This window comes from Nannospalax galili, unplaced genomic scaffold (genome assembly GCF_000622305.1).
Source record: "Nannospalax galili isolate Female #2095 unplaced genomic scaffold, S.galili_v1.0 scaffold1177, whole genome shotgun sequence".
In the NCBI taxonomy this organism is placed as follows: domain Eukaryota; kingdom Metazoa; phylum Chordata; class Mammalia; order Rodentia; family Spalacidae; genus Nannospalax; species Nannospalax galili.
The window spans coordinates 696126-704116 of record NW_008340309.1 but is presented as its reverse complement, the minus strand read 5'-3'; positions in this window follow the sequence as shown (position 1 = coordinate 704116).

The following is a 7991-nucleotide window of genomic DNA, read 5'->3' as shown; positions in this document are numbered from 1 at the left end:
GTTACAAGCACTGGCTGCTCTTGCAGAGGACCCAGGTTCCATTCCCAGCACCTACATGGTGGCTAACAATCATCTGTAACTCCAGTTCCAGGGGATCTAACACCCTCTTCTGGCCTCCGAGAGCATTGAAGGACATGGGTGCACTCACATACACGTACAGGCAATACACTCATACACATAAAGTAAAAATAATAAATAAAATATTTTTTAAAAAGTCGTTCTCCCAGAGATGAGGAAGAAAACAAAGGAATCCTCAAGACTCAGGACGGATGTGTGGAGAGAACACAAAACTCATTCAGGTGCTTAGTGTGGAGATGAGGTTCCACACAGAGAACAGCGAGAGGAAAGGGTACTTGCACACGAACCTGCTTCTGTGTCTGTGTGTGAGAGGATGTGTTTGTGAGGGCAGTGTGTGTATGTATGCACCTACACATACCCTCTGCTCACAGAAGCTAGAGGAGGACGTTAAATGTCCGGCTCTGCTCCTCTCTATTTTATTCCTCTGAGACGGGGCCTCGCACTGAACCTGGAGCCAGCTGGCAGTTTGCAAGCCCAGAGGCCTCAGGGTCTCTTACCCCCAGTGCTGGGGTTACCTGCCCTTAACCACACCCAGCTTTGTACTTGGAGGCTTGGACCCAAACTCAGGTCCTTGTGCTTGCACAGCAAATACTCTTACCCACTGAGCCATCTCTCCAGTCCCTGAGTGTAGCTTTTTAAAGACAGGATCTCATGTAGCCCGGGGTGGCCTTGAACTCCACGATCTTCTGCCTCTGCTTCCTGAGTGCTGGGATTACAAGCGGAGTGCTGGGATTACAAGCATAGGCCAACACTTCTGGCAGGTGAACCATTTCTGACACAAGACCACTTATACATTGTTAAAGGAAAATAAATGACTGAGGGGGCTGTGAGAGGGCCCTACAGGTAAATGCACTTGCCGCCAGCCATGCAAGGCCGACAGCCTGAATCTGAGCCCTAAAACCCTGCGGCTCAGGCTGTCATAGAACTCACTGTGTAGTCCAAGGTTGTCTGGAACCCAAGGCCATCCTTGGGCCTCACACTTGCTAGCAAGTGCTCTGTCAGAGAACTGCATGCTCATCCCTCTTTTTACCTTTTATTGTAAGACAGTTTCTCACTAAGTTCACCAGGCTGGGCTTGAAATCACTCTGTAGCCCAGGCTGGCTTTGAACCTGCCAACCTCCTGCTTAGCCTCCCAAGTAACTGGTATTACAGTTCAGTGGTAAGGCCTAGTCTATGTCAAGCCCTAGAATCCATCCCCAGTACCACAGAAATAATTAATGATTGTTTAACATCAGCAAATCAGAAGATTTTATTAGTAAAATTTAATTTTAGGGGTTGGAAATATCTTGCTTCTAGAATAATCATCTAGCCTGCATAAGGCCATGAGTTCAATTCCCAGCAACACACACACACACACACACACACACACACAAAGAAATTTCATTTACTCTTTCATTTCTTGTTTTTGATTTCCTGGCTAGCCTGGAGCCCACTATGTGGACCAGGCTAACCTCCCACTTGCAGTAATCTTCCTGACTCCCAAGTGCTGGCGTTACAGTTTACACTGCCACTTCAGCCTTAATTTTAACACTGCATATACATTTATTACAATCATCGAGTATTTGGAAGACTGCTGTAAAAAACATTGCACTTTACTATACGTATAAAAACAAATACGTGCATAGATATAGATTAGATATAGATAGATATAGATAGATATAGATATAGATATAGATATAGAGATATAGATATAGATATAGATAGATATAGATATAGATATAGATATAGATATAGATAGTCTCTTTGAGACAGGGTCTCCCTGTAGCCCCTGCTGGTGTGGAACTCACTATGCAGACCAGGCTGGCCTCGAACTCACAGAGATCCCTCTGCCTCTGCCTCTGCCTCCCAAGTTCTGGAACTAAAGGTATGTGCCACCACACCTGGGATATGTGCATATTTATGGCAAAGTTTTAGCCACAAATCACAGATGGTATTGGAGAACTAAACTGTTAACAGTTTTTTTTTTTTCATTTATCAATTCTATTTCACACAATATAAAAGAAATGGGAACTTTGTCAGAAAAAAAAAAGAACTACTTTATTTCATGCCTTTATCCCTTTTCAGTCTGCTAGCTAAAAACATGTCCATATCAAGCTTTTGTCTCCGGAGCCTTATTACAGTCTCCATAAAAATCATTAGAAATACACTGTTTCGAAAAGAGAAGCTGATTCCTTACCTGTCCAAATTGTTAGTTTTCTGATTGACTTTGAAAACCAAAACTTTACTCTCTTTGAGGGAAAATAACCTATTTTTTCTAGAGAATTTCAATCTGCCATTCACTGTGATAGACACCTAGCTCCATACTATATTATTTTTTTTCCTTCAACTAACATATCTTAAAACAAAAATCATTTTTAAAGATAAAGGCAATTCAGCATTTTGATTAGCTCCAAAACTTCTCCTTTTAAGGGAGGGGAGATTTTGGTTGCTGCTGTTGCTGTTTTTGGCTTTGCTCCTTTGCTTGTCTGTCTGTCTCTTTGTCTAAAACTGGACCTCCCATGGTCTGTGGTGGCCTTGAACCTGCTCTATCCATGAGGATGGACTTGAACTCCTCATCTTTTGGTTCCCAGTTTGTTTGTGGTTTTGTTTCGTTTGTTTGAGACAGGGTTTAGTTACACAGCCCAAGCTGGCCTTAAACTTGTGGCAATCCTCCTGCCTCAGCTTCCCAAGTGCTAGGATTACAGGCCTGAGCCATCATGCCCCACCTCAAAAGTTCTCTGGTCAACCAGTGACTGCCAGGTTTCCTGATGTAAGATACTTTCTTCAAATAAAAACTTGGGGTGTGTCCAGACAAAACTGCATGCAAACAGCACATCTTAAGAGGAGACGCTCTACTGCTAAATTTTTAGCTCATATATTTTTAGTTTTAAATTGCATAGAAAGAAACTTTAGCTCCAAGACATAAAATGATTAAAAGAGAAAAAATAAAGTTCAGGAAGCCTTCACTGTTCATCATTTTAATCAATGATCCATTTGTGTGAGGGCCAGAAGGACTGTCACAATGGATCACTATGAACAGACAGAGACTAAATTTCCCTGAAACTCTTGGGGATTAGAGCATTCAGTGTCTCTGACTCCAAGTATAGATGGAGTTTGGGGAGTTGGAAGATTTTTTTTTTTTAGCAATTCTTTTTCAAAGAAATACATCTATAAAACTTGTTTTAGTTTACGCTGAAACAAGTTACAGTGTCCTTGGTTTTCTTCCAGTCAGTCATCTAGAGAAATCAGTGACATTTCGGCTGCATTGACCAAGCGGGTATTGGGGTGTTCCTCTCTACTACCCAGTGGATACCTGGAATTATTAGTTCTCTGCTTCCATCATGTGGGCCCCAGGGTTCGAACCCAGGTGGTCAGACTTGCCAGAAAGCACCCTTACGTGCTGAACCATCTTGCCACCTCCTATAACTCTAATTCCAGGAGATACAACACCCTCTTCTGGCCTTTATGAGCATCTCCACACATGTGGTGCACACACACACACACACACACACATACACACACACACACACACAAATAAATCTAAAAGGAAAAGAAGTAATAGTCTGCACATCCTTCAAGCAACTCCCCCTAGAGAATACTTCTATCAAATAGGACTTTAGTAAGAATTGGCAAATGGGGGTTAAGGGACAGAAGAAGGCAAGAGAGGGAGGAAGGAGGGATGGAGAGGGAGAGGATCACCACACTGAAAGGTGTAGAATGAGATTAAGAGTCCTGATGCTGGGATGTGATGAAATGCTGAATGTCATAACTCTCTCTCTCTCTCTCTCTCTCTCTCTCTCTCTCTCGGCATGATATTGTGTGAATTTTTCTGAGGTGATCTGATTAAACATTAACCCAGGTGGTCTATTTACAGGGCACCTACAACAAACCAAAGTAAAGATTCCACCCTAACCTAGCTTGGTGAACGGGGCAGCCGACTGGGGCTGACTGACAGGAGTATGAAGGTGAGCTCCTTACAGGGGCATGAGCAACTCAGAGGCAGCTACCTCACCGGAAAGCCTGCCCCGGCATGGGTGAGACTCATGAAGGCCAAGCCAGAGCTTCCCGCAGGACTTGCAAGGGAGGCTCTTTGCCCGGCTTTTATAACCTGGGGAGGGGACTTGGGACTCTTATAACTTGCTTGAGCTGCCTGGGTCTTGTTTCATGTCCTTCCTGAGTCACTAAATGCCCATCCTCCCTCTGGGAGGGAATATTTCAGTTTGGAAGAAATCACTACACAGCACATTTTGGTCAAACGCAGGCTGGCCTTGAGCTTCTCAGCAGTCCCCTGCCTCAGGTTACCAAGTGCTCGGATTACAGGTGTGCGCCACCATGCCTTGATAATATGCTTCTTTAACATAAGAAGAATAAATGATAAAAAAGTTATGAGACCATAAGTTGGTGTGGCCATAGCAGGATTCAACCCAATCTGATGCAATATTAAAATGCACACACCCATTAAAATGCCCTTCCAGTTACCCACCTCAGCAGCAGCTTCAGACAAAAGGCAATGCTCAGGAAAGGACAGACGGAGCTGCAGCCTGTGCCCCCATCAGGCTCATGACTGGACAGCTGTCTGCCAGCTGCTGGGAGTTCAGGAAGTCATCGGCTCCTGAGGGCCTTTCTCTAATTAATGTGTTAAGCCCTTGATGGATTCATGCTACTATACCTTCACTGGAGGTGATGGGCAGAAGGACGTGGGTCCTTAAAGGAATCAATGTCTGGAGTCATGTCCTTGGGGACTACCCCTTGTCCCAGGCTCCTCTCTGTCCTCTCTGGGCTTCCTGTCTGTCATGAGGTGGGTCAAGTCTATTACCACAGGCCCAGACTGAGTAAGGGCCAAGGACAATCCACTGAAATCTCTGAAACTTCGCCAAAATAAATCCTTTCTCACAAGTAAAAGTTGGGCACAGCCTTCAGCACAGAAATGATTACACAAACTGTGACCCGGTTTCTACAGGTCTGATTTGTTTTGTTTTTGAGACAAGGTCTTGCTAGATAGCCCTGGCTGGTCTCAAACTTACAGCCATCCTCCTGCCTCTACCTCTTAAGTGCTGGAGGATCAGGAGTTCAAGGCCAGCCTAGGCTACATGAGACCTGTCTCAAAGGAAAAAAAAAAATGGATTGAAACTCACTTCCCCACCCCCCTTCAGTCCTCTGGAAGAAACTCTTCTGGGGGAGAAACTTGGGGGAGGTTTCTAGGTGTACCATTAGGATAGTTTCAAAAGACAATGTAGGTGGCGGTGGTGGTGAGCACCTTTAATCCCAGCAGAGGCAGTCGGATCTCTGTGATTTTTGAGGTCAGCCTAGGCTACACAGTGAGTTCCAGGCCAGCTGGGGTTACAGGGAGACCCTGTCTCAGAAAGACAAAAAAAAAAGAGAATGTATTTCCTAAATTAAAAACACAAGTTTAGCTGGGTGTGGTGGCTCACGCCTTTAATCCGAGCACCCAGGAGGCAGAGGCAGGCGGATCTCTGTGAGTTCAAGGCCAGTCTGGTCTAGAGAGTTCCAGGACAGCTGGGGCTACAGGGAAACCCTGTCTCAAAAAGACCAAAAAAACCACAAGTTTAAAAAAGAGTATTTTCAAAATGCTCTCTATAAGCAAACAAATACTAGGCAGAAATCAAAGAATAAGGGTTTATCCATGCGGAACAACTCGGAAGCAGCCTCCAGATCTACTGAGCAACCAGCCCAGTGTGATGATGTCATATGACCAGGACCCACACTCTGAGCACTGTACTTTGGAGGTAAATAGGCATTTGGCAGTGACAGTTTCAAAGGGAACTAAGCCTATGATGCTAGATTTTTTTTTTTTTTTCTTTTTGAGACAGGGTCTCCCTCTAGCCTCAGTTGCCTGGAACTCACTATGTAGACCAGGCTGGCCTCGAACTCACAGAGATCCGCCTGCCTCTGCCTGCTGAGTGCTGGGATTGAAGGCATGCGCCACCACGCCTGGCTCACCTTTTTTATTATCTTATGTGTTATTATTGTATGTGTGTATGAATTTGGGTGCACCCATGTCACCTTGAATATGGAGGTCAAAAGGCAACTTTCAAGACTGGTTCTCTCGTCAGCTTTGCGTTCCAGGGATCGAGCTCAGGCTTCAGACTTTGTGGCCAGCACTTTCACTCACTGAGTCAGCTTGCTGGCCCTTATTTATTTGAGACAGCGTCTCATGTAGCCTGGGCTAGCCTTGAACTAACTCACTACATAGTGGAAGATGTGGCCTTGAAGTCCTGATCTTGCTGTCTCCACCTGTCCAGTGCTGGGATTCTGGGAATGTGCCACTACATCGGTTTACCGCAGGGCTCGGATCAAACCCTGCGTGCACACTAGGCAGCGTTCTACCAGCCGAGCAACAACCTCAGCCCACGTATCATCATCTCCAGAAACCAAACCCAGGCTGAATGGATACACCAGTGGCCAGTGGTGGAGGATATCTTAGCTTGCTCAGGGCTGAGGATTCCAACCCCAGCAACCCAAATAAGTAAGTAGCCGAGACCAGTGGCATTTGGTGCGCAAAGCCAGTTATAATCCAGAATGGGGCCGCCTTTCCACTTCTCCTCCTCCCATTTCACTTCCGGACAATGTAGTGTCTAAGGCACAGGCCAAGCAAGGGGTGATGGTGTACAAAACACTGGGGAGGTGGAGGCAAGAGGATGAGGAGTTCAAGGTCAACCCTGGATGTGTAGTGAGTGTGCGGCCAGGCCAGGCTACATAAGACCTTGTCTCACAAAAAGCCAACACAAACAACCACTACAACTAAAGACACAGGGCAAGGTGCTGGCCCGCCTTCACTCTTTCATCCCCGATGCTCACTTCCTGCTTCCTCCTCTACTAGACCACTCTCGGTCTCCCTCTCCTCACACCCTCCCCTCCCCTAACCCTCTCAAAGTCTGAACCAGGTTCAGTGAGGACAGGGCTCCTGTTTACTTCCTCTGCACTATGGGGTCACTTGTTGAGGATGAAGACTTCCATCCAGCCAGTGAGACGGCTCAGCAGGTGAAGGCACTTGCCATTGAGCCTGACTACCTGAGTTCATGTGACTGAAGGGGAAAACTGACTCCCACAAGTTGTCCTCAGACCTACACACATACACATATATACACATACACACACACAGACACACAAATAGGTGTAAGAAATTTTTTAAACTTTATTTTTCCTTTTATGTGTGTTATGCCTACATATATGTAAGTGCACCCATGTTGTGTAGTGCCCAAGGAGGCCAGAAGAGGGCGTTGGATCCCCTAAAGCTGGAGTTGCAGATGGTTGTTAGCTGCCATGTGGGTGCTGGGATTCGAACCCAGGTCTTCTGCAAGAGCAGCCATTGCTCTTATCACTGAACCAGCTCTCTAGCCTTAATAAAAACTTTAAAGATGAAGCCTCACTCATCTTTACCAATAACATCACCATTTTCTGAGTCTTCCACCGTTAGGCCCTTTGATTCATTTTTCTCACTGAATTCTGACCCCCATCCCAAGCACCCCGCCCCACTATATCCCCACCCCCACCTTGTGTCCCTCCCCTCACTGGCCTAACTCCTAAGTCTGGTCTCCAGGACAAGTTTCAGAAAGAGCACTCTTTGACTATCCCTCTGCTGTGGTTGGCTCATAGTGGTTTATAGCAAAGTCCCACTTTGCTGTGAAACTAAATTTTATTGAGTTTGTTAAGTGCCTTTTCAAACAAAACCATCAGCAAACACAATCTCTCAGCAGAGATGGGCCTGGACTGCTGCTGAAAATCTTGCCCTGGGGCTGGAGGGACTGTGTGGCTGGAGCCTCTGAGCCTGGCGTCCTTCCTTTTTTGTTTGGCTTTGGGTTTTTTCGAGATTTGTTCCTGGGATGGCCTGGGATGGCCTCATGCGGCCCTCCAGCAGCGGCAGCCCCCACAGTAGCTGGAATCACACACTGCACACACCCACGCACCTCATT